A 25850-nucleotide genomic window follows, 5' to 3' on the forward strand; every position below is an offset into this window, starting at 1 on the left:
CTCTCGCCTTCGCCCTCTCCCATTCCCGCTCTCCCATTCCCGCTCTCCCATTCCCGCTCTCCCATTCCCGCTCTCCCATTCCCGCTCTCCCATTCCCGCTCTCACATTCGCTCTCTCACATTCGCCCTCTCACATTCGCCCTCTCACATTCACTCTCATTCTCTCGCGTTCCCTCTCTCGCGTTCCCTCTCACACGTTGCCTCCCTCACGTTGGCTCTCTCACTTTCGCTCTCTCACTTTCGCTCTCTCACTTTCGATCTCTCACATTCACTCATGGTTTAGGACCACTGAAAGATGATGCGATGGGTTTGGATTTCAGCACAGGGAGGAGGGAGAGTGCGCGGGATGGGGGATTTACAGCTTTGAGGGAACAAGAGAGGAAAAAATGTTCCGTAGACACTAACATAGCCTGTTCTGAATTTCGATCCTATATTTACAGTGATGACTTTTAAACCTCTTCATGTCAAGATCTGACAGAGTCATTCGAATCATCAGCACCTGAATATCATCGGCCTTTGAATGTGGAAGGAGAAATGTTCGTCTGTTCTGTCTCTGGGAGAAGATTTCAAACACCCGAGTGAGAATGTTCCAGTGCACTGACTGTGGAAAGAGCTTTAACCAGTGACACAGCCTGAAAAAACATCACACCATTCACAGGGGGGAGAAACTGTACACGTGTTCTGTGTGTGGACGAGGCTTCGACTGATCGTCCAACCTGGAGAGACACAAGAACACCCGGACCACGGAGAAACCGTGGAAATGTGGGGACTGTGGGAAGGGATTCAATTACCCGTCAGAGCTGGAAACTCATCGACGCAGTCACACTGGGGAGAGGCCGTTCACCTGCTCCGTGTGTGGGAAGAGATTCACTCAGTCATCCAACCTTCTGTCACACCAGCGAGTTCACACTGGGGAGAGACCTTTTAAATGCTCTGACTGTGAGAAGAGATTTAAAAGCAGAAAAGAACTGCTGGCACACCAGCGAGTTCACACTGGGGAGAGGCCGTTCTCCTGCTCTGTGTGTGGGAAGGGATTCACTCAGTTATCCAACCTTCTGTCACACCAGCGAGTTCACTCTGTTGAGAGACCTTTTAAATGCTCTGACTGTGAGAAGAGATTTAAACGCAGAAATGAACTGCTGACGCACCAGCGAGTTCACACTGGGGAGAAGCCGTTCTCCTGCTCTGTGTGTGGGAAGAGATTCACTCAGTTATCCAACCTTCTGGCACACCAGCGAGTTCACTCTGATGAGAGACCTTTTAAATGTTCTGACTGTGGGCAGAGGTTTCAAAGCAAAAGGAATCTGCTGACACACCAACGTACTCACACTGGGGAGAGGCCGTTCACCTGCTCTGTGTGCGGGAAGGGATTCACTATTTCATCTGAGCTGCTGACACACCAGCGATTTCACACTGGGGAGAGGCCTTTTAAATGTTCTGACTGTGGGAAGAGATTTAAAATCAGAAACGAATTGCTGACACATCGACGCACTCACACTGGGGAGAGGCCGTTCACCCGCTCTCAGTGTAAGAAGAGATTCACTCGGTCATCCCACCTTCTGTCACACCAGCGGGTTCCCTCTGAAGAGAGACCTTTTAAATGTTCTGACTGTGAGAAGAGGTTTAAAAGCAAAAGGAATCTGCTGACACACCAACATACTCATCCTGGGGAGAGGCCGTTCTGCTGCTCCGTGTGTAAGAAGAGATTCACTCAGTCATCCACTCTGCTGATACACCAGCGAGTTCACTCTGAAGAGAGACCATTTAAATGTTCTGACTGTAAGAAAAGCTTTAAAAGCAGAAACGAACTGTGGAGACACCAACGCACTCACACTGGGGAGAGGCCGTTCACCTGCTCTGTGTGCGGGAAGGGATTCACACGGTCATCCCACCTACTAAGACACCAGCGAGTTCACACTGATGAGAGACCTTTTAAATGTTCTGACTGTGAGAAGAGGTTTAAAAGCAGAAACGAACTGTGGAGACACCAACGCACTCACACTGGGGAGAGGCCGTTCACCTGCTCTGTGTGCGGGAAGGGATTCACTCGGTCATCCCACCTACTTAGACACCAGCGAGTTCACACTGATGAGAGACCTTTTAAATGTTCTGACTGTGAGAAGAGGTTTAAAAGCAGAAACGAACTGTGGAGACACCAACGCACTCACACTGGGGAGAGGCCGTTCATCTGCTCGAAGCGTAAGAAGAGATTCACTCGGTCATCCCACCTTCTGTCACACCAGCGAGCTCACACCTGGGAGAGTCCGTTCACCTGCTCCGTGTTTGGGAAGAGATTCACTCGGTCATCCCACCTACTGAGACACCAGCGAGTTCACACTGATGAGAGACCTTTTAAATGTTCTGACTGTGGGAAGAGGTTTGAAAGCAAAGTTAATCTGCTGACACACCAACGCACCCACACTGGGGAGAGGCCGTTCACCTGCTCCGTGTTTGGGAAGAGATTCACTCGGTCATCCACCCTGCTGACACACCAGCGAGTTCACACTGATGAGAGACCTTTTAAATGTTCTGACTGTGAGAAAAGCTTTAAAAGCAGAAACGAGCTGCTGAGACATCGACGCACTCACACTGGGGAGAGACCATTCTGCTGCTCCGTGTGCAAGAAGAGATTCACTCGATCATCCCATCTTCTGTCACACCAGCTAGTTCACTCTGAAGAGAGACCTTTTAAATGTTCTGACTGTGAGAAGAGGTTGAAAAGCAGAAACGAACTGCTGAGACACCAACGCGCTCACACTGGGGAGAGGCCGTTCATCTGCTCTGTGTGTGGGAAGAGATTCACTCGATCATCCCACCTTCTGTCAAACCAGCGAGTTCACTCTGATGAGAGACCTTTTAAATGTTCTGACTGTGAGAAGAGGTTTAAAAGCAGAAACGAACTGCTGAGACACCAACGCGCTCACACTGGGGAGAGGCCGTTCATCTGCTCCGTGTGTAAGAAAAGATTCACTCGGTCATCCCACCTTCTGACACACCAACGTACTCACCCTGGGGAAAGACCTTTAAATGTTCTGACTGTGAGAAGTGTTTTAAAAGCACAAATGATCTGCTGAAACACCAACGCACTCACACTGGGGAGAGACTGTTCACCTGCTCCGTGTGTGGGAAGGGATTCACTCATTCATCCCACCTTCTGAGACATCAACTTGTTCACACTATTGAGTGACCTTTTAATTCACTCACTGTGAGAAGAGCTTTAAAAGCAGAAATGAACTGCTGACACATCAACACATGCCCATTGGGGAGAGATTGTTCACCTGCTCCGTGTGTGGGAAGGGATTCACTCAGTCATCACACGTGCTGAGACACCAGCGAGTTCACATATGACTGCAGGGGTTGGATTCTGCTGTTAATCCCATCCAGGACTGAACCATGTTCATTCTGACAGTTGGGGTTTGTTTCTGCTGATGTGAATAATCCCTATAACTGGGCTGGAGTTTAATATTCTGGATATCTGTTAAATAAATCAGCGTTATTTTAAATACTTGTTGTAGGTTTTGGTCTTTCCCACCTGAGTGTTTAGCATCACCTGACTGGAGCTCAGAAAGGACAATCTGGGGGGAGGATCGTCCGGTGGGAACAGAACTTCAGCCTGGACACAGTCCTTCAGGGCCACACTGAGAGGGGCAAACGGCACTTTGGCCTTTCTCGTCTCTCTTCGGTGACAGCAAGGTGGCCGTGAGGTTTGTGTGACAGTCCTGAGTCTACCATTTAAGGCAGGCGTTAACTCATTTAAAATAAACCCGTTAAAAATAAATGAGTTAAAGTCCACATTAAACTAGCAGAGGGAGGAGTTCACAGGAGCCTGTTAACTGCTGGTACAATTATACAACAATCATTCGATCTCCTGATAAAGAAGGACCTGCAGTGTGTTTCCAGAATTCATGGTTTTATTGATGTGTGCGTGTTAGACACCAGGATCACTAAAAATACACGACCCGGACCATCCACAGGGTGGGGGCGATCCCGACAGTTACTCTGGGATCACTCCCACTGCGGAACTCCACCACTGACCCTGCTGAAGGTTGCAGACTCAGGGAGTGGGGCCTCCAGGAGTGGACTGTAAGAAAGCAGCGTTTCAGTATCCTGATAAATATATGCCGAGGAACCAGAGGAATCCTTACTAAGGAACCGTCTGGGGTTTTACCTGTCAGTGTAGGTCTAGCGGTGAATGATTCCTGACTCCCTGAACTGTCTTACATTTAACCCAGGTCAGATCAGGATGAATTCAGTTCACAGGAGAATTGGGACAAATATCACCCACAATCGAGGGAGACACATGCAGCCATTAGAGAAACTCAGAGATCTTTGGAAAAGAAGATGGTGCACAATTGTGGGAATAATAGCAAACGCCTTTCCAGCTACGTCAGGAGTCAGAAGACCATTAAAGAGGTTTTAGGGCCACTGAGAGACAGTTCAGGGCCACTGAGAGACAGTTCAGGACAGATTCCCAGGCTATGGCAGAGTTGTTAAATGACTATTTCTCATCAGTCTACACTCCTGTCGATGAGGCTCAGATTCCAGCTGTGGGATGTGCTGTCGACAATAACATCATAAATATTAAAATAGAAAGGGATGTCATCTTGGATAAAATATGAAATCTGAAAATACTTTATATTCCAGGTCTAGATGATATCCACCCATGAGTGTTTAAAGAGATGGGGCGGGTGCTCTGTGAGCCCCATGCCTGTATCTTCAACTGCTCAATAGAGTCAGGGATTGTCCCCTGAGATTGGAAGGTAGCTCACGTAGTTCCCATTTTCAAGAAAGGGGATAAGTCAGAGCCGGGGAATGACAGGCCCTTCGATGTGACCTCGATCAGAGGGAAGATGCTTGAAGGGATCCTAAGAGATGCTGTTTATGATCGTGGGGAAAGAGAAGGGACCATTAGAGATACTCAACACGGCTTCTGGAAAAGAAGTTTATGTCTTTCAAACTTGCTTGAGTTTTTTGAAGAAGTTGCTGGGTGAGTGGATGAGGGTAATCTGGTTCACATTGTCTCTCTCAGGGGTGTCAAACTCATTTTCTATGGTGAACCTGACCCGATATCCTGGCACTTGGCCTGGGCCACATTCAGCAAAAGTTATTGAACTAGAAATAGATAAAGATGAACTATATTGGTGCTTGCTTACATTTAGATTTTATTTACAGCTACTGCGGCTCCCGATACCTGGCACCTCTTAGCTTGAACCATTGCATCAACATTTGGAGTAAATGACTGGGCTGAGGCCTGTTTTGGATAAAAACATGAGAACTTGTCACGACAGAACTTTGGAAGTGAATTCCACAATCTCACAACTCGCTCTGTAAAGAAGTTTCTCTTGATCACTGCTCCAAAACAGACAGCTGGGGTAAGGGTAGCTCCTCAGACTGTTAAAAGGTGGAAAGTGGTGTTGCACAATGATCGGTGCTGGGACCACTGTTCACAATTTATATAAACGATTTGGACTCGGGAATCGAATTTACAATTAAAAAATTTAGCAGATGACACCTGATTGGCGGGGTGGGTATAATTAATACTGATGAAGACTAAGACAAAATACGAGAAGACATTAATAAACTTGCAGAATGGGGATGTAATTGGCAAAGGAATTTTGAAAAGATGAGGGTGAAGTGGAACATTTTGGTAGCAAGAACAAGGAGGCCACATAATGCATGGATAATAAGTCTAAAAGGGGTAGAAGAGCAAAGGGTTCGAGGGCCACAGATACACAAATCACTAAAAGTAGTGACACATGTTGAAAAGGCCACAAAAAAGCAAACCAAGCACTGGGGTTCATTTCTGGAGCATCGTTGAAAAGCAGAGAAGTTATCTTCAACTTGTATAGAACCTTGATTAGACTGCACGTGGTGTATTGTGAAAAGTTTTGTTCTCCATATTAAAAAAAGGATATCGAGGCACTGGAGAAGGTGCAAAAAAAGGATTCAAATGGATGTCACCATCTTCGTTTTCCCTGTACTTGGTGTCCCAATGGAAGTCGTCCCTGGACTTGGTGTCTCAGTGTAAGTGGTCCCTGGATTTGGTGCCCCAGTGCAAGTGGTCCCTGGATTTGGTGTCCCAGTGTAATTGGTCCCCGGATTTGGTGTCCCAGTGTAATTGGTCCCCGGATTTGGTGTCCCAGTGTCAGTGGTCCCTTGATTTCGTGTCACAGTGTAAGTGGTCCCCAGATTTGGTGTCCCAGTGTCAGTGGTCCCTAGATTTGGTGTCACAGTGTAAGTGATCCCTTATGTTTTGAGGCATCGCTCGTGGTATTTTTCTCCTCTTTCCACCTTTACAAAAATTGTTACCAGCTTATTAAAGCCATTAACCGGCTCTCTGGTAGGGCATAGAAAAAATGTGACCTCCTAAGTTTCCCTGAGAATGACAGGTCTGAATTCAAGTTTGAGAACATTTAGCAATTGAACCAGATTGGGCGGTGCGGGCCTGGGGTGCGAATTAGTAACGGAAAGGTGGCGGCACCACGGGGGAGGGCCCGAGCACTCGGGTTTCTGTACAATTTATTTAATTATTTTGTTTGTTGCCTCCATGGCGCCAACCTCGATGGGATGACAATAATTAATTTTCTGTTCAGCAATTCCGGCTTGCAATGGCGGGGTATTTGCCCAGAATCCCCCGCGGTTCAGAATGTGCCCTATCAATGACGACAGGAGGCCAGTGCGCAGGGGCAGGACTGGACTGCGATATGAGCATGCGCAGTACGAGTGGTGGAAACAGTCGAGTCGGAGGCCGGGGAGGAATTGGATCTGTGAGTGGGCGTGGAAACTTCACAAACACCTGGAGGCGGCTTGAGGCCAGAAATAAGAGTAAAATGCCCCGTGTTGGCACTTCGGTTAGAAGCCCGTCCGGCGGCCGCCCCGATCACCAGTGTGATTGGCCGCCATCGTGCGAGAGGAAGTCATGGTGGAATTATGGCGCGTGCGCGGCCATCTTGGTACAGGAGCAGACAGTGGGCGGGGCCTCAGGGTGCCAGTGACCGGGAACAAAGAGTGGGCGGGGCTTCAGGGTCGCAGTGGCCGGGAGCAAAGAGTGGGCGGGGCATCAGGGTGCCAGTGACAGGTGACAGAGTGGGCGGGGCTTCAGGGTCTCTGACCACGAACAATGAGTGGGCGGGGCTTCAGGGTCCCAGTGACCGGGAACAATGAGTGGGCGGGGCTTCAGGGTCCCTGTGACCTTGAACAAAGAGTGGGCGGGGCTTCAGGGTCCCAGTGACCAGGAACAAAGAGTGGGCGGGGCTTCAGGGTCCCAGTGACCGGGAACAAAGAGTGGGCGGGGCTTCAGGGTCCCAGTGACCGGGAACAAAGAGTGGGCGTGGCTTCAGGGTCCCAGTGACCGGGAACAAAGAGTGGGCGGGGCTTCAGGGTCCCAGTGACTGGGAGCAAAGAGTGGGCGGGGCTTCAGGGTCCCAGTGACCGGGAGCAAAGAGTGGGCGGGGCTTCAGGGTCCCAGTGACCGGGAGCAAAGAGTGGGCGGGGCTTTTCAGGGTGCCAGTGACCGGGAACAAAGAGTGGGCGGGGCATCAGGTTGCCAGTGACAGGTGACAGAGTGGGCGGGGCTTCAGGGTCTCTGTCCACGAACAATGAGTGGGCGAGGCTTCAGGGTCCCAGTGACCAGGAACAAAGAGTGGGCGGGGCTTCAGGATCCCAGTGACCGGGAACAAAGAGTGGGCGGGGCTTCAGGGTCCCAGTGACCTTGAACAAAGAGTGGGCGGGGCTTCAGGGTCCCAGTGACCGGGAACAAAGAGTGGGCGGGGCTTCAGGGTCCCAGTGACTGGGAGCAAAGAGTGGGCGGGGCTTCAGGGTCCCAGTGACCGGGAGCAAAGAGTGGGCGGGGCTTCAGGATGCCAGTGGCCGGGAGCAAAGAGTGGGCGGGGCTTTTCAGGGTGCCAGTGACCGGGAACAAAGAGTGGGCGGGGCATCAGGTTGCCAGTGACAGGTGACAGAGTGGGCGGGGCTTCAGGGTCTCTGACCACGAACAATGAGTGGGCGGGGCTTCAGGGTCCCAGTGACCAGGAACAAAGAGTGGGCGGGGCTTCAGGATCCCAGTGACCGGGAACAAAGAGTGGGCGGGGCTTCAGGGTCCCAGTGACCTTGAACAAAGAGTGGGCGGGGCTTCAGGGTCTCTGACCACGAACAATGAGTGGGCGGGGCTTCATGGTCCCAGTGACCAGGAACAAAGAGTGGGCGGGGCTTCAGGATCCCAGTGACCGGGAACAAAGAGTGGGCGGGGCTTCAGGGTCCCTGTGACCTTGATCAAAGAGTGGGCGGGGCTTCAGGGTCCCAGTGACCGGGAACAAAGAGTGGGCGGGGCTTCAGGGTCCCAGTGACCGGGAACAAAGAGTGGGCGTGGCTTCAGGGTCCCAGTGACCGGGAACAAAGAGTGGGCGGGGCTTCAGGGTCCCAGTGACTGGGAGCAAAGAGTGGGCGGGGCTTCAGGGTCCCAGTGACCGGGAGCAAAGAGTGGGCGGGGCTTCAGGGTCCCAGTGACTGGGAGCAAAGAGTGGGCGGGGCTTCAGGGTCCCAGTGACCGGGAGCAAAGAGTGGGCGGGGCTTCAGAATGCCAGTGGCCGGGAGCAAAGCGTGGGCGGGGCTTTTCAGGGTGCCAGTGACCGGGAACAAAGAGTGGGCGGGGCATCAGGTTGCCAGTGACAGGTGACAGAGTGGGCGGGGCTTCAGGGTCTCTGACTACGAACAATGAGTGGGCGGGGCTTCAGGGTCCCAGTGACCAGGAACAAAGAGTGGGCGGGGCTTCAGGATCCCAGTGACCGGGAACAAAGAGTGGGCGGGGCTTCAGGGTCCCAGTGACCTTGAACAAAGAGTGGGCGGGGCTTCAGGGTCTCTGACCACGAACAATGAGTGGGCGGGGCTTCATGGTCCCAGTGACCAGGAACAAAGAGTGGGCGGGGCTTCAGGATCCCAGTGACCGGGAGCAAAGAGTGGGCGGGGCTTCAGAATGCCAGTGGCCGGGAGCAAAGCGTGGGCGGGGCTTTTCAGGGTGCCAGTGACCGGGAACAAAGAGTGGGCGGGGCATCAGGTTGCCAGTGACAGGTGACAGAGTGGGCGGGGCTTCAGGGTCTCTGTCCACGAACAATGAGTGGGCGGGGCTTCAGGGTCCCAGTGACCAGGAACAAAGAGTGGGCGGGGCTTCAGGATCCCAGTGACCGGGAACAAAGAGTGGGCGGGGCTTCAGGGTCCCAGTGACCTTGAACAAAGAGTGGGCGGGGCTTCAGGGTCCCAGTGACCGGGAACAAAGAGTGGGCGGGGCTTCAGGGTCCCAGTGACTGGGAGCAAAGAGTGGGCGGGGCTTCAGGGTCCCAGTGACCGGGAGCAAAGAGTGGGCGGGGCTTCAGGATGCCAGTGGCCGGGAGCAAAGAGTGGGCGGGGCTTTTCAGGGTGCCAGTGACCGGGAACAAAGAGTGGGCGGGGCATCAGGTTGCCAGTGACAGGTGACAGAGTGGGCGGGGCTTCAGGGTCTCTGACCACGAACAATGAGTGGGCGGAGCTTCAGGGTCCCAGTGACCAGGAACAAAGAGTGGGCGGGGCTTCAGGATCCCAGTGACCGGGAACAAAGAGTGGGCGGGGCTTCAGGGTCCCAGTGACCTTGAACAAAGAGTGGGCGGGGCTTCAGTGTCCCAGTGACCAGGAACAAAGAGTGGGCGGGGCTTCAGGATCCCAGTGACCGGGAACAAAGAGTGGGCGGGGCTTCAGGGTCCCTGTGACCTTGAACAAAGAGTGGGCGGGGCTTCAGGGTCCCAGTGACCGGGAACAAAGAGTGGGCGGGGCTTCAGGGTCCCAGTGACCGGGAACAAAGAGTGGGCGTGGCTTCAGGGTCCCAGTGACCGGGAACAAAGAGTGGGCGGGGCTTCAGGGTCCCAGTGACTGGGAGCAAAGAGTGGGCGGGGCTTCAGGGTCCCAGTGACCGGGAGCAAAGAGTGGGCGGGGCTTCAGGATGCCAGTGGCCGGGAGCAAAGAGTGGGCGGGGCTTTTCAGGGTGCCAGTGACGGGGAACAAAGAGTGGGCGGGGCATCAGGTTGCAAGTGACAGGTGACAGAGTGGGCGGGGCTTCAGGGTCTCTGACCAGGAACAAAGAGTGGGCGGGGCTTCAGGATCCCAGTGACCGGGAACAAAGAGTGGGCGGGGCTTCAGGGTCCCAGTGACCGGGAACAAAGAGTGGGCGGGGCTTCAGGGTCCCAGTGACCGGGAACAAATAGTGGGCGGGGCTTCAGTGTCCCAGTGACCGGGAGCAAAGAGTGGGCGGGGCTTCGGGGTGCCAGTGGCCGGGAGCAAAGAGTGGGCGGGGCTTCAGGGTCCCAGTGACAGGTGACAGAGTGCGCAGGGCTTCAGGGTCTCTGACCACGAACAATGAGTGGGCGGGGCTTCAGGGTCTCTGACCAGGAACAAAGAGTGGGCGGGGCTTCAGGATCCCAGTGACCGGGAACAAAGAGTGGGCGGGGCTTCAGTGTCCCAGTGACCGGGAACAAAGAGTGGGCGGGGCTTCAGGGTCCCAGTGACAGGGAACAAAGAGTGGGCGGGGCTTCAGGGTCCCAGTGACCGGGAACAAAGAGTGGGCGGGGCTTCAGGGTCCCAGTGCCTAATTTACCCCAATTTAGGCGGTCTCATTGATATTAGATGACGGGATCGAGAACCACATATCCAAGTTTGCCGATGACACAAAGATAGACAGAATTATAAGCAGTGTGGATGGAAGAATGAGATTACAGAGAGATATTACTAGATTAAGTGAATGGGCAAAACTGCGGCAAATGGATTTCAACGTAAGCAAGTGTGAGGCCGTCCACTTTGGACCTCAAAAAGATAGATCAGAAAACATATTAATGGATGTTACTCCAAAAAATTGACCTCATGACATTTTGTGTGGATTCGCTTGTTTCTCAAGTCTGCCAAACTTTTAAAAGTTACCAAAATATTGCAATAGGAACCTTCTGGCCCGTACGGGGATCGAACCCGCGACCTTGGCGTTATTCGCACCACGCTCTAACCAACTGAACTAACCGGCCATGTAGACATCTTAGCTTTATGGGCTTACCCGCGTGTTGGGTAGTTTGTGTTTATTTTTACACCAGCTGACAGGGTTTTACAACGAATATTGAATAAACCACATCCCTTAAACATTGTTACTTGTTTCTGTATATACTGTCGAGGATGTAGATCAAAATTGACAAACAAAGAGCACTCTAATGTAACAAATTAAATTCCGATCAATATTATTTTACTAACAATCAACAGCCCATCCATAAAACACTGCCCCGCTATAAAACCTGTGGGCAGGACCCTGAGCTACTGTGAAAATGATATCACCGTAACGTGATTCGATCACGCTGCGTTTTGACGTTGAGTCAGATGTCTGTCTGTCTATCTGTCTGTCTGTCTTTTCGTCTGATTGGGTCTCTGCCTTATTCTAAGGCCAGGCTTTTTGTTTGCTGGCTGCAGGCCTCGCTCCCCGACTGACTGAACAACTACCGGGCCGTGTGTCAGAATCAATGACTGTGACTGACTGTCTGCCCATTTATGGCCACATTTCTGAGTTCCTGCCTTCGCTCTGTGTCGCAGGCCTGTCTCTGTCCCTTCGGATCACAACACACCCACAAGCTTCACGACTGAACGCAGGTTTGGTCAGTCTGTCCTCGCAGGTCCTTCGGAAGCTAATGATTTTGAACTGAATTATTTTTCCTGAGTGACTTGTGAAGTTTGGTTCAGTGATATGTTTGCGAAAGAGAACGGAGGAAATAGTTAGTGTGCAACTCGACATTTCTCTACATCGGAATAGAAAACGTGATTGGATGGATAGAAGAGGTCTGAAAGGATGGCCGATCGGCTGTGGGTGGCACCGAATTCTGCAGTGGCTGCAGTGGTTCATTCCCGGTAATGAAAATGAGGTAATATACTACCACAAGCTGCCGGTGAAAATCATTCAATTTCCCAAACGTGACCCACCGAATCAAATGAAGCTGCTGGGAAAGCTACAAGACAACGCCCGTCTATCGGGCATCGTTTGAAGCAACTGGCAGTTTAAAGTGGCATCTACAGCCATGCAAGTACTGCCATGTGCCGCTGCGATCGCCGAGTGGTTGAAGCGTTAAATTCAAGATCAAATGGAGTTTTCCTTCGCAGGTTTGATTTCTGCTCGCTGAATTATTGTTTAAAGATCCGTTCAATGCTCAAATGAATGAACTGGATCTAACTCACTTCATTTATCTCTCTCAGAGCATGAGAGATACTCGAACGTGGCCGGCGCTTTTAATTCGGTGCCCAATGTACTCTTGCAAAATTCAAATACACAAGAAAGAATCTTGCCCAATCTGCAACTAAAATTCTGCTACTTTGCAGAACCACCCATTTACAAGCGACTTTATTTACATGAATCTCTCTATCTCTCCTTGTCTCTTGTCTCGATGTTGTCCCCTGATGGACTTCTCAGGCTTCCTGGAACGGGAAAGGCTGATCGAACCTGCAACACCAGCAGGGAAAGGGAAAGGAAAAAAAGATTGAGACGGTCGGAAAAGTAAAGGTGCAACCCAGCTGATAAATTCGTAGCTAATGTCTCCACATTTTTGTCTCTTCGCCCTCACAGTGAAAGAAAACAGCAATGTGAGTAAAATATACTTATGGTAGCTTGTATCCTCTGGCGATGCCGAGACAGATGCCAATGTAGCTTCAGATTAACTAATTCTGAAAAGTATTATTTGAAGAAACAAGTCGTACATTGTAAACGAATTTAGTAAAGAGAGGCTAATATTGGTGACTGGAAATAGGTAGTGTACAACTTGATATTGCTGCAAATAGGAATAGAAAACGAGATTGGGTGGACAGAAGCGGTTGGAAAGGATAGCCGATCGGCTGAAGACTATGGTGAAATTTTAGACCGGCTGCCGGGTTTTGCAGCAAGCGGCTCGTTGGTCTCGGGGTATGATGCTCGCTTTGGGCGTTTGTCTCATGGAATATGCGAGAGGTCCCGTGTTCAAATCCCGGACGAGCCCTGTTATCTCACTGCTTTTTCGTGAAAATTCACCAATTGGATTCTGACATCTTTGCAGTTGTTCGAATTGAATTATATTTGAGCTCCAGAGGACAAAGTGCAGAAGTTTCCAAGGCGCAACACACACGGAGTAAATAAAATGTCTCAAGATGATGTGGAGATTGAAGCTGAATGTGAATTTACACCAATTTAGGCGGTCTCATTGATATTAGATGAAGGGATCGAGAACCACATATCCAAGTTTGCCGATGACACAAAGATGGACAGAATTATAAGCAGTGTGGATGGAAGAATGAGATTACAGAGAGATATTACTTGATTAAGTGAATGGGCAAAACTGCGGCAAATGGATTTCAACGTAAGCAAGTTTGAGGCCGTCCACTTTGGACCTCAAAAAGATAGATCAGAAAGCATATTCATGGATGTTACTCCAAAAATTGACCTCATGACATTTTGTGTGGATTCGCTTGTTTCAAAAGTCTGCCAAACTTTTAAAAGTTACCAAAATATTGCAATTGGAACCTTATGGCCCGTACGGGGATCGAACCCGCGACATTGGCGTTATTAGCACCACGCTCTAACCAACTGAGCTAACCGGCCATGTAGACATCTTAGCTTTATGGGCTTACCCGCGTGTTGGGTAGTTTGTGTTTATTTTGCACCAGCTGACAGGGTTTTACAACGAATATTGAATAAACCACATCCCTTAAACATTGTTACTTATTTTTGTATATACTGTCGAGGATGTAGATCAAAATTAACAAACAAAGAGCACTTTAATGTCACAAATTAAATTCCGATCAATATTATTTTACTAACAATGAACAGCCTTCGCAGGTTTGATTTTTGCTCGCTGAAGTATTGTTTAAAGATCCGTCCAATGCTCAAATGAATGAACTGGATCTAACTCACTTCATTTATCTCTCTCAGAGCATGAGAGATACTCGAGCGTGGCCGGCGCTTTTAATTGGGTGCCCAATGTACTCTTGCAAAATTCAAATACACAAGAAAGAATCTTGCCCAATCTCCAACTAAAATTCTGCTACTTTGCAGAACCACCCATTTATAAGCGACTTTATTTACATGTATCTCTCTATCTCTCCCTGTCTCTTGTCTCTGTGTGTTGTCCCCTGATGGACTTCTCAGGCATCCTGGAACGGTAAAGGCTGATCTAACCTGCAACACCAGCAGGGAAAGGTAAAGGAAAAAAAGACCGAGACGGTAGGAAATGTAATGGTGCAACCCAGCTGATAAATTCGGAGCTAATGTCTCCACATTTATGTCTCTTCGCCCTCACAGTGAAAGAAAACAGCGTTTTTATTGAAGTACACTGATGGTAACTTATATTCTATGACGATGCCGAGACAGATGACAATGTTGCTTCAGATTAACTAATTCTGAAAAGTCTTATTTGATAAAACAAGTCGTTCATTGGAAACGAATTTGGTAAAGAGAGACTAATATTGGTGACTGGAAACAGTTCGTGTACAACTTGATGTTGCTGCACATCGGAATAGAAAACGAGATTGGATGGACAGAAGAGGTTTGAAAGGATGACCAATCGGCTGAAGAGGGTGGAATGATTCTCGCTGAGGGTGTTTCAACGACGTGAATATGCGAGAGGTTCCGGGTTCAAATCCCGGATGAGCCCTTTTGTATCACTGTTTCTGTGTGAGAAGTCACCAATTGGATTTTGATATCTTTGCAGTTATTAGAATTGAATTATATTTGAGCTCCAGAGGACAGAGTGTGGAAGTTTCCAAAGCGCAACACACACGGAGTAAATAAAATGTCTCAAGATGATGTGGAGATTGAAGCTGAATGTGAATTTACCCCAGTTTGACCGGTCTGATTGATATTGGATGACGGGATCGAGAATCACATGTCCAAGTTTGCCGATGACAGAATTGTCAGCAGTGTCGGTGGAAGAATGAGATGACAGAGAGATATTACTAGATTAAGTGAATGGGCAAAACTGTGGCAAATGGATTTCAATGTAGGCACGTGTGAGGCCGTCCACTTTGGACCTAAAAATGTTACATCAGAATACTTTCTAAATGGTGAATTGCTCGAAACTCTTGAGGTCCAAAGGGACTTAGGGGTCTATGTACATACATCATTAAACTGTCATGGACAGGTACAGGAAATAATCAAATAGTCAAATGGAATGTTGGCCTTTATATCTGGAGGGTTAGAATACAAGGGGTTAGAAGTCATGCTTCAGTTGTACAAAGTTCCTGGTTGGACCAAACCTGGAGTACTGTGATCAGTTCTGAGCACCGCACCTTAGGAGTGATATATTGGCCTTGGAGGGAGTGAAGCATAGATTTACCAGAATGGTATCTGGATTCCCAGCGCTAAATTATGAGGAGAGATTACACAAACTAGGGTTGTTGTGGGGAAAATGCTGGAGTCGAACACCTCGAGAATTTACAGTTAATCAGAGAGAGCCAGCATGGATTTGTGAAAGGTAGGTCGTGCTTGACAAACCTGATTGAATTTTTTGAAGAGGTGACTAAAGTACTGGACAAGGGAATGTCAATGGATGTTATTCATATGGACTTCCAGAAGGCATTTGATAAGGTCCCAAATCAGAGATTGTTAGCGAAGATAGAAGCCCATGGAATCGAAGAAAAAGTACGGACTTGGTTAGAAAGTTGGCTGAGCGAAAGGCGACAGAGAGTAGGGATGGGTAGGTACTCACATTGGCAGGATGTGACCAGTGGAGTCCCGCAGGGATCTGTCTTAGGGCCTCAATTATTTACAATATTCATTAACGACTTAGATGAAGGCATCGAAAGTCTCATATCTAAGTTTGCCGATGACATAAAGATTGGTGACATTGTAAGCAATGTAGATGAAAACATAAAATTACAAAGCGATATTGATAGATTAGGTGAATGGGCAAAACTGTGGCAAATGGAATTCAATGTAGACAAATGTGAGGTCATCCAATTTGGATCAAAAAAGGATAGAACAGGGTCCTTTCTAAATGGTAAAAAGTTAAAAACAGCGAATGTCCAAAGTTACTTAAGGGTTCAGGTACATAGATCATTGAAGTGTCATGATCAGGTGCAGAAAATAATCAAGAAGGCTAATGGAATGTTGGCCTTTATAACTAGAGGACGAGAGTACAAGGAGGCAGAAGTTATGCCAGAGCCGTAGAAAACCCTGGTTAGACCACACCTGGAGTACTGTGTGCAGTTTTGGGCACCGCACCTTCGGAAGGACATATTGACCTTGGAGGCAGTGCAGCGTAGGTTTACTGGAATGATACCCGGACTTCAAGGTTTAAGTTACGAGGAGAGATTACACAAATTGGGGTTGCATTCTCTACAGTTTAGAAGGTTAAGGGGTGATCTGATCGAAGTTATTAGGAGAACAGATAGGGTGGATAGAGAGAAACTATTTCCACTGATTGTGGATTCTCGGAGTCGATGGCACAGTCTAAAAATTAGAGCCAGACCTTTCAGGAGTGAGATTAGAAAACATTTCTACACACAAAGGGTTGTAGAAGTTTGGAACTCTCTTCCGCGAACGGCAATTAATACTAGCTCAATTGCTAAATTTAAATCTGAGATAGACAGTTTCTTTTTGGCAACCAAAGGTATTAAGGGATATGGGCCATAGGCAGGTATATGGAGTTAGATCACAGATCAGCCATGATCTTATCAAATGGCAGAGCAGGAACGAGGGGCTGAATGGCCTATTCCTGTTCCTATGTTGCATTCCCTAGAATTCAGAAGATTAAGGGGTGATTTGATCGAAGTTTCAAGATATTAAGGGGAACTGAAGGGGTAGATAGAGAGAAACTATTTCCGCTGGTTGGGGAGTCTAGGATTAGGGAACATAGCGTAAAAATTAGAGCCAGGACTTTCAGGAATAAAGTTAGGAAACACTTCTCCACGCAAAGTTTGGTAGAAGTTTGGAACACGGTTCAGCAAACGGCAGTTGAAGCTCCCTCAATTGTTAATTTTAAATCTGAGATTGATAGGTTTTTGTTCACCGAAGTTACGAAGAGATATGGGGCTGAGGCGGTTATAGGGAGTTAGGTCACAGGTCAGACATTTTTTTAATATTCATGGAATGTGGGCGTCGCTGGCAAGGCCAGCATTTATTGTGCATCCCGAACTGCCGTTGAGAAGGTGGTCGTGAGCCGTCATCTTCAACCGCTGAAGTCCGTGTGGTGAAGGTTCTCCCACAGTGCTGTTAGGTTGGGAGTTCCAGGATTTTTACCCAGTGACGACGAGGGAACAGCGATATATTTCCAAGTCGGGACGGGGTGTGAATTGCAGAGGAACGTGCAGGTGGTTTTGTTCCCATGTGCCTGCTGCTCTTTTCCTTCTAGGTGGTAGAGGTCGTGGGTTTGGGAGGTGCTGTCGAAGAGGCCTTGTCGAGTTGCTGCAGTCCACCCTGTGGATGGTACACACTGTAGCCACTGTGCACCGGTGGTGAAGGGAGTGAATGTTTATTGTGGAGGATGAGGTGCCAATCAAGCGGGCTGCTTTGTCCTGGATGGTGTCGAGCTTCTTGAGTGTTGTTGGAGCTGTACCCATCCAGGCAAGTGGAGATTATTCCATCACCTTCATGACTTATGCCTTGTCGATGGTGGAAAGGCTTTGGAGAATGAGGAGGTGATTCACTCGCCACAGAATACCCAGCCGCTGACCTGCTCTTGTCGCCAGAGTATTTATGTGGTTGGTCCAGTTAAGTTTCTGATCCGTTGTCACCCCCAGGATGTTGATTTGAGTGATTCTGCGATGGTAATGTCGTTGAAAGTCAAGGCGAGGTGGTTAGAAAGTCTCTTCACTGGCACTTGTCTGGCGCGAATGTTACTTGCCACTTATGAGCCCAAGCCTGGATGTTGTCCAGGTCTTGCTGCACGCGGGCTCGGACTGCTTCATTATCTGAGGGGTTGCGAATGGAACTGAACACTGTGCAATCATCAGCGAACATCCCCATTTCTGACGTTATGATGGAGGGAAGGTCATTGATGAAGCAGCTGAAGATGGTTGGGCCTAGGACACTGCCCTGAGGAACTCCTGCAGCAATGTCCTGGGGCTGAGATGATTGGCCTCCAACAAACTCTACCATCTTCCTTTGTGCTCGGTATGACTCCAGCCACTGGAGAGTTTTCTCCCTGATTCCCATTGACTGCAAATTTACTCGGGCTTCTTGATGTCACACTCGGTCAAATGCTGCCTTGCTGTCAAGGCAGTCACTTTCACCTCACCTCTGGAATTCAGCTCTTTTGTCCATGGTAGGACCAAGGCTGTCATGAGATCTGGAGCCTATTTGTCCTGGTGGAACCCAAACTGAGCATCGGTGAGCAGGTTATTGGTGGGTTCGTGCCGCTTGATAGCGCTGTCGACGACACCTTCCATCACTTTGCTGATGATTGAGAGCAGACTGATGGTGCGGCAATTGGCCGGATTCGATTTGTTCTGCTTTTTGTGGACTGAATTGCGGAACAGACTCGATGGGCGAGATGGCCGACTCCTGATCCCGTGTTCCTCATTGGTGCAGAATTTGGAACGATCCTGCATTGGCCAGGTATCAAGCTCGAATCGCATGATAAGCAGGCGAGAATTCAATGCCAATACCACCAATCCTCCCATGGCCATTTGCTGCATGTGTCCGTTTGGAATCCTGTTTGAAAGCACATGCAGTCTGGCGGAGGTACTGTGATCCCCCTCCTCAGTCTGACCCACAGCTGTGCAAGAATTACTTTGTGCAGCTGCAATGGCCTCGTGTTTGAAACGTTGGACTCTCACCCCACTCGGGTTTTCTTGCCCCGGTTTGAATTCTACTCGGTGAGTTACTGTTTAACGATCTGTTCAATGTCCAAATGAATAAACTAGAGCTAATTGACCGCGTTTACCTAGTTCAAAGCAAGAGACGCATTCCACCGTGGCGGGCGACCAATGCTTTCTTTCAAGATTTCAAGACACGAGAAGGATTATCTCCCAATTAGCAACTTAAATTCTGCTAGATTGCAGAACCTGGCATTTATACTCTTTGTTTATTTCCTTGCATCTCTGTATCCGTCACTGACTCTGTCTCTTGTCGACAAGTGTTTAATTTTTTACATACATTATTCATGTGTACAATATATTATATAATAATTCATGTGTTTAATTTATTATCTAAATAATTCAATTGTTTAACTTATATAAATAATTCAATAGTTTAACTTAATATATCAATAATTGAATTGTTTAATGTATTATATAATGAAATTGTTTAATTGATTGCATAAATACTTCGTGTTTAATTTATCATATAAATAATTCATTTTTAAAATTTGTTATATCATCAACTGTTTAATTTATTATATAAAGAACACAAGTCTTTAATTTGTTAATACAAAATTCAATTGTTTAATTTCTTTTATAATAATTTGTGTTTAATTTATTATATAAATAATTCAATAGCTTAATTGGTTATCTAAATAATTCAATTGATTAATTTATCATATGACTAAATCAATTGTTTAATTTATTATATAAATAGTTCAATCCTTTAATTTTATGTATAAATAATTCAATTGTTTATTTTATCATATCAATAATTCAATTGTTTAATTTATTATATAAAGACAAGTGTTTAATTTATTATATAAATAATTCAATTGTTTAATTTACAGTATAAACAATTTAACTGTTTCATTTATTATACAATTTATTCAAGTGTTTATTTTTATATAAACACTTCAAATGTTTAATTATCAAAATAATTAAAATGTTCAATTTATTATAAAAATAACTCAATAGTTTGTTATATAAATAATTCAATAGTTTCATTTATTATAAAAATAATTCATTAATTTAATTTATAATTGAAATAATTCAATTGGTTTATTTATTATATAAATAATTCAAGTGTATAATTTATTATATAAATAATTCACGTGTTTAATTGTTATAAATAAATTTTAAAATGTAATTATATAATAAATTAAAGGGTTTAATTTATTATACAAATAATTCAATCGTTTAATGTATTATCCAAATAATTCAATTGATAGAATTCTCAGGCTTCCTTGAATGGTGAAAGCTGATCTAACCAGCAACACCAGCTGGCTGAGACGGTAGGAAAAGTAAAGTTAAAACGCAGCTGATGAGTTCGTAGCCAATGTCTCCACATTTATGGAGCTTCAGAGCAATTCATTCAGCAAAGTGTTTCATGATAATGCAAGTCGTACATTCAAAACGAATTTGGTGAAGAGAGGATAATATTGTTGACTTGAAATAATAAGTGTTGAATCTGATATCGCTGCACATCATATATTGTAGAAGAAAGCGAGAATGGACGGATACTGTGTTCTGGAAGGATGGCTGATCGGCTGCGTGACAGCGAAATTTTACATTGGCTGCACGGCTCTGTTGCCAGTTGATCTTTGGATCTGATTCCCGCTCAGGCAATTTCACTGGTTCAAATCCAGGAGCTCTTATTCACTTTCACTGGATTTCCCACTAAAGCCCAAATAAAGTTTCACTCTCTTCGGTCCTCCATAAATCCTGATGTCGCAGCCTCTCTCACTCCGGGAGCTGGCGAACAGCAGAAAACTGATGGTTTTGTTGTCGCATCTGGAATGCGGTTTTGAACTGTTGCTATTCGCCGAGACAGCGCTGCAGGAGCCTTTAATGATCTCGTTCAGTGAAGAGAGACCGGCAGGCGGCTCCCAGACAGGGCTCAGGCCGGGACCGGGCAGCGGCTGGATGAGAGAGCGGGGCTCCTGCGCTGTTGCTGTTGCTGCTTCCGCTTCTGTGAGTCCGTGCGGCGGTCGGTACTGATCTCCCTCTTATGGATACGGCTCCAGCTATTGGATGTGGGCCTCGTGGCGCAACGGTAGCGCGTCTGATTCCAATGTCGGAAAGATGCATGTTCGAGTCACGTTTCCACGGCGGTTAAATGTCTCTCTGTTTTATAGCGGTGCCGTCTTTTTGGGATGGGCTGTTCAATGTTTGTAAAATAATAATTATTGTAGAATCATAGAATGGACACAGGACAGAAGGAGGCCATTCGACCTATCGAACCCATGCCGGCATTATGTAATGATGTGGAGATGCCGGTGATGGACTGGGGTGGACAAATGTAAGGAATCTTACAACACCAGGTTATAGTCCAACAAATTTATTTTAAAATCACAAGCTTTCGGAGATTATCTCCTTCGTCAGATGATTGAATGAAAAGGTTCTCAAATCGCATATCTTATACGATGTTGGGACAGCATCACACCAATCAAAAGGTGTCGTTGTTATTCAAACAGGCCAGTCACGGAGAACAGCACGTCCCAGTACACTCGATATACATTGTGTCTTTTACACAGGCAGGCAGAAAGAAACTCAAAATGGCAGAGAGAGAGAGAGAGAGAATTTTTAAAAAACATATAAATGTTTCCCCCTTTTTGCTGGTGGGGTTACGTGTAGCGTGACATGAACCCAAGATCCCGGTTGAGGCCGTCCTCATGGGTGCGGAACTTGGCTATCAACTTCTGCTCGACGATTCTCTCTCTCTCTCTCTCTGCCATTTTGAGTTTCTTTCTGCCTGCCTGTGTAAAAGACACAATGTATATCGAGTGTACTGGGACGTGCTGTTCTCCGTGACTGGCCTGTTTGAATAACAACGACACCTTTTGATTGGTGTGATGCTGTCCCAACATCGTATAAGATATGCGATTTGAGAACCTTTTCATTCAATCATCTGACGAAGGAGATAATCTCCGAAAGCTTGTGATTTTAAAATAAATTTGTTGGACTATAACCTGGTGTTGTAAGATTCCTGGCATTATGTAAGAGCAACTCAGTTAGGCCCTTTCCTCGTAGCCCTGCATTTTTTCCGCTTCAAGTACTTATCAAATTCCTTTTTGAAAGCCACGATTGAATCTGCTTCCACCACCCTTTCAGGCAGCGCATTCCAGATTATAAGTATTCGCTGCGTAAAAATGTTTTTCCTCATGTCGCCTTTGGTTCTTTTGCCAATCACCTCAAATCTGTGTCCTCTGGCTCTCGACAGTTCCGCCAATGGGAACAGCTTCTCTTTATTTACTTTATCTGAACCCTTCATGACTTTGAACACTTCTATCAAATCTCCTCTGAACCTTCTCTGCTCAAAGGGAACAATCCCAGCACGCGGCAAATGCGGTCAATTGGTTCCAATTCATTTATGTGAGCATTAAACGGACCTTTAAACAGTGGCCATGTTTTATGGAAGCCTGAGCTGCTGGTCAAAAGCGCTTGGATCCAATGTCTGTGTTGTTTCTGCGTTCAAATTTCACCACTGACAGAATTTTTGGCAATGTTCATTTTGACCTGTTCACAGAAAACCCGATTGTAGAGCGATGGAGCAGAGGATGTGAAAGAAGCTGAAAGTGAAAGTGCAGATATTAGTTTCATCACGGGGACAGGACACGTTTCCACAGGTAAGGAAATCTCACCTTAAGATTCTTTCCAGCAGAGTGGGACAGGTGATCAGAGTGACCGGGCTCCAGCGGCACAATCGGTCAGTGCGCGGTCTTTTTATGCCGTAGATTCTGTGGAAATGCCGAGGTTGTTAATTCGAGTCTCAGCTGGATCAAACAATCCTTTTGCTTGTGAACATTTCGACCGGAGTTGAAGGTACAATTGGTATGTTCGAAAATGTATCAACTTATTTGAATTGCCATGTGGTTCCTCCGGACCACGCTGTTACAATAGCAGATGAGATGTTTAGTATTACTTGTTTACAGGAGGGAGGCTGCGGTTTTGGAGAGGCAAACTATGATTTTCATCTATTTACAAATCGTGGGATTAACTGGAAATTTAAACCAGCGCCTTCGACCGCTCAGCCAGGATACTTTCCATCCTACACTTCAGGAGCTAGTTTTACAGGAATAGAATTACTGCAAGCAAGAATTCTACCCCTCAAACTCCAATGCTCACACGTAAACTTCTCGGCATTGTGATAATATACACTTTACCATAAGTATACTTCAATCAAATTAGTGTTTTGTTTCACTGTGAGAGCGAAGAGACATTGATGTGTAGGCATTGGCTGCAGCAGCTGGCTTGCACCTTTACTTTTCCTACTGTCTCAGACTTTTATTTCTTTACCCTTCTCTGCTGGTGTTGCAGGTTACATCAGCCTTCGCCGTTCAAGGAAACCTGAGAAGTCCATCGGGGACAACGCAGAGAGAGAAGCGCCAGAGACAGGGAGAGATAGAGGGATGAATGCAAAGAAAATAAGGTGTATAAATGTCAGGTTTAGCAAACTAGCAGAATTTAAGTTACAGATTCCGTCTCCGGATCTTGCAAGAGAAGTTTTAACATCCAATTGAAAGCATCGGCCACGCTGTTGTATCTGTCATGCTGGGAGAGAGGTAAATACGGTTAATTAACTCCAATTAATCTGTTTGAGCATTGAAGAGATCTTTAAACAGTAGCGCTTCCAACAGAATTCAAACCTACGCAGGAAAACCCCAATTGGAATTTTGAGCCCAACGTTTCAACCATTCGGCCATCGCAGCTGTCAACCCCATGTTCGTGCAGACAGAATTCCAAATGGACACATGCAGGGACTCTGGGTACGAGCATTGGTAGTTCAGGGGTAGAATTCTCGCTTGCTATATGGGAAAACCGGGTTCGATTCCCAGCCAATGGAGGAACGTTTTGCATTCTGCACCAATAAGTAACTTCGGAACAGGGTCCAATGGTCACTGTTTCAAGGTCTGTTCAATGCTCAAATCAATGAATTGGAACGAATTGACCGCATTTGCCGCGAGCTGGAGTTGTTCCCCTTCGAGCAGAGAAAATTCAGAGGAGATTTGATCGAAGTGTTCAAAATCATGAAGGGTTCAGATGAAATAAAGAAAGAAGAGCTTTTCTAATTTGCGGAATGGTCTGGAACCACAGGACACAGAATTGAGGTGATTGGCAAAAGAACCAAAGGCAACATGAGGGAAAACTTTTTAAAGCAGTGAATAGTTATAATCTGGGATGCGCTGTCTGTGAGTGTGGTGGAAGCAGATTCAATCGTGGCTTTTAAAAATGAATGGATAAACACTTGATGGGGAAAATGCAGAGCAACGGGGAAAGTGCCCGGGAATGGGAAGAACTGGATTGCTCTTACAAAAGGCAGGTACGGGATTGATGGGTCGGACGGTCCATTGTATGAATCCATGATAATTGTTATTTTACAAATAGTGAACACACCATCCGCTGTGAAATCGAGTCAGCGAGACACTGAAACGCCGTGAAAATGTTTATGACCCCGACGTGATTCGAACACGCATCCTTCTGATCTGGAGTCAGACGCGCTACCGTTGCGCCACGAGGTCCATACAGCATGCTTTGAGCCGGATCCATGGGAGGGAGATCGGTATTGAACGCCACATGGACTCTCAGAGGCGGAAGCAGCAGCAGCAACAGCGCAAGAGCCCCGCTCTCCAATCCAGCCGCCGCCCGTGGTGAGTTACCGGTCCCGGCCTGAGCCCTGTCTGGGAGCCGCCTGCCGCTCTCTCTTGACAGAACGGTACCGATCCTGTTTCAGCTCACACACAGGATCAGGAATCCCGCTCCTGACAGATTCACTTCTTTAAACCTTAGATTCAATTAATTGGGATTTAATTCAATCCTCATCTGCCCTCCCCTTTGTCAGTTCAGGACTTCATTTAAACCGATACTTGGAGCTCTGTTTTACAGGTTGCCCACTACAAACACATTTTGCTGCTAAATTCTGCTCAATAAAAAGTGCCCAAGGAACTCGGGAATTTCTCCTGGGTACTGAGTTCGAGTTAAGGAACAATAGAGGTGAGATTACACTACTTGGTGTATTCAATAGGCCACCAGCTAGTGGGACGGATATCGAGGTGCAAATGTGCAGGGAAATTACAGAGAAGTGCAAAAGCCATAGAGTAGTGATAACGGGGGATTTCAACTATCCTAATATAGACTGGGATAACAATAATATAAGGCGCAAAGAAGGGGAGGAATTTTTGAAATGTGTTCAGGATAACTTTCTCGACCAGTACGTTTCTGGCCCACTGAGGAAGGAGGCATTGCTGGACGTGGTTCAAGGGAATCAGTCGGGCCAATTGGAGCAAGTGTCAGTGGGGAAGCATTTAGGGAGCAGCGATCAGTATCATAAGGATTAGAATAGCTATGGAAATGGACTTTGTCCACTCTTAGTAAAAATTCTCAATTGGAGGAGGGTCAATTTCAGTGGGATGAGAACAGATCTGGCCCCGGTAAATTGGAATCCAACATTGGCAGGCAAAACTATAATTGGACAGTGGTTTGAGTTTAAAAAGATGATTCGGGTATAGAGAAGGTACATTCCAACGAGGGAGAAAGGTAGGGCAACTAAAGCCAGAGCTCCGTGGGTAATAAGAGAGATAGAGAGTAAGATGAAGTGGAAAAAACAGGCGTATGACAGGTATCAAGCTGATAACACAAGTACCAAACCGAGATAATAGAGAAAGATCAGAGAGGAAGTGAAAAAACAATAAGGGGGGCAAAGAGAGAGTATTAGAAGAGCAGACAACATACAAGGGAATCCAAAAGTCTTCTCCAGACATGTTAACAGTAAACGGGTAGTAAGAGGAGGGGCGGGGACGATTAGGGATCATAACGGAGATCTACACATGGAGGCAATTGGCATGGCAGAGGTACTAAATGAGTCCTTCGCATTGTTCTTTAACAAGGAAGAACATGCTGCCAGATTCTCGATAAAGGAAGATATAGTTAAGATACTGGATGGGCTGAAAAATGAGAAAGAAGAAGTACTAGAAAGGCTTGCTGTACTTAAAATAGATAAGTCAACTCGTCTGGATGGGATGCACGCTCGGATGCTGAGGG

General features: G+C 46.9%; 3 non-coding genes across 3 annotated transcripts; all 3 read right to left on the reverse strand.

Moving 5' to 3' along the window:
- Positions 1–10961: 10961 nt before the first annotated feature.
- Positions 10962–11035, reverse strand: trnai-aau (transfer RNA isoleucine (anticodon AAU)). Its single transcript has one exon. It is a non-coding gene; the product is annotated as a tRNA-Ile (tRNA).
- A 2505-nt stretch (positions 11036–13540) lies between these two features.
- Positions 13541–13614, reverse strand: trnai-aau (transfer RNA isoleucine (anticodon AAU)). Its single transcript has one exon. It is a non-coding gene; the product is annotated as a tRNA-Ile (tRNA).
- A 10645-nt stretch (positions 13615–24259) lies between these two features.
- On the reverse strand, positions 24260–24331 carry trnaw-cca (transfer RNA tryptophan (anticodon CCA)). Its single transcript has one exon. It is a non-coding gene; the product is annotated as a tRNA-Trp (tRNA).
- Between the last annotated feature and the right edge of the window lie 1519 nt (positions 24332–25850).

Source organism: Heptranchias perlo, chromosome 20 (genome assembly GCF_035084215.1).
Source record: "Heptranchias perlo isolate sHepPer1 chromosome 20, sHepPer1.hap1, whole genome shotgun sequence".
Lineage (NCBI taxonomy): Eukaryota > Metazoa > Chordata > Chondrichthyes > Hexanchiformes > Hexanchidae > Heptranchias > Heptranchias perlo.